This window comes from Silene latifolia, chromosome 3, assembly GCF_048544455.1.
Source record: "Silene latifolia isolate original U9 population chromosome 3, ASM4854445v1, whole genome shotgun sequence".
NCBI lineage: Eukaryota > Viridiplantae > Streptophyta > Magnoliopsida > Caryophyllales > Caryophyllaceae > Silene > Silene latifolia.
This window is the reverse complement of record NC_133528.1, coordinates 99297074-99298590: the sequence shown is the minus strand read 5'-3', so window position 1 is coordinate 99298590 and position 1517 is coordinate 99297074. Positions and strand designations below refer to the sequence as shown.

Genomic DNA, 1517 nt, shown 5'->3' with positions numbered 1-1517 from the left:
GGACAGTTGTTAGATCACCAATTAAAATGACTAAGCTATGCGGAGATCGAAAGATAGGTACAGTTTAGATTATCAGTCACTTTTCAGGACGAGAGTCAGTATTAGTGATATTAGGGACTTATAGCGAGATCGAAAGATGCTATCTGTTAAGAGTGGACCGAGAGGACCTCTTGTTTTCCCGCCTCATGTGTTTGATTTAGACCGACTTAGTTGCTGCCGCCAAAACTATAGTGAACCGACCATCCTAGTACCCTTCTTTATATTTGATTTAACATATTCCTTTAGTTTAATTTTCATTGCTATTAGCTGTAGACCAAATCAAATCAACCCCCACATTCGTTACCTTAGACTAAATCAGACAATTATTAATTACATTCGCCTCCCTGTGGTTCGACCCTGTTACCACTAGCTTCTGTTAGTTTTAATAGGTTTTATTAATCTTATTTTTGGTACTCACAACGACGGGTATCAAATTTTGGCGCCGTTGTCGGGGAGGCAATTGTTCTAATTTTTAGTTGTTTTTATTTAGTCTTTCTTAGTTTAAGGGACATCCGTTCCTTAAACTTTTCTTATATTCTTTTTGTAGTTTCTTCTTATGCGCAGGTCACAGGGTGGTGAATTAGTACCATTCAATCCTGAGATTGAGAAATCCTTGCGTGAGTTGAGACGATCATCTAGGATATTGCCGACAGAGGAAGAGCTGAGTACTCTGTCTAGTTACTACGAGAACGAGCTGTTCGAAGAAGATCCACCTACATCTCCTGCTTCTACTTCTTCAGCTGAGACAGTCACTTCTCCAGAAATTCCAGTCATGGCTGAAGAAGCAACTATAGCAAGTCATTCTGAGCCGACAGCTGCAAATCTATACAAGGGGTTCGAATTACCTGGAGCTGATAGGAAATTCGAACCGAAGCCTTCCTATATCAACTTGGTTGAAAGAAACCAGTTCGGGGGAGCTGCAAATGAAGATGCAGCCAAGCATATGGAGATATTTATTGATTATTACTGCTTTATACCCCCGCCGACCGGTGTGACTCAGGACCAGATAAAGGAGACTATGTTTATATTCTCACTCCGCGATGCTGCAAGGGAGTGGTACAGAGATCTGGATCGAGCCGCTCATGGGATCACCGACTGGAATTCTTTGGCCTTGGCATTCTACAAGAAATACTTCTCTGCCTCGAAGACGAATGCCATTAGAGCTCAGATCACGAGCTTTAAACAGGGACCTGATGAGAATTTTCATGAAGCATGGGTCCGTTTCAAGAAGCTGGTGCGAACCATACCGCACCATGGGTTCGAAAAATGGAGTCTTTGCAATCAGTTCTATGACGGGCTGTATGACGATCAGAGGGCTATTTTGGATGATGCAGCCAATGGCCGATTTGCTGAGAATATGGGAGAGACTAAGGGGTGGAAGATCATTGATGACTTAGCTACCCATAAAGATGAATATGGGAATTCGAGAGGCAATCAGAGGAGGAGTGCTGAATCTCCTTCTGTAGCTGCATTAGAGG

General features: G+C 42.6%; 1 non-coding gene across 1 annotated transcript; it reads right to left on the bottom strand.

The window, feature by feature from the left end:
- Nucleotides 1-1192: 1192 nt before the first annotated feature.
- LOC141650254 (small nucleolar RNA R71) lies at nt 1193-1299 on the bottom strand. Its single transcript, XR_012546297.1, has one exon. It is a non-coding gene; the product is annotated as a small nucleolar RNA R71 (small nucleolar RNA).
- Nucleotides 1300-1517: the final 218 nt, after the last annotated feature.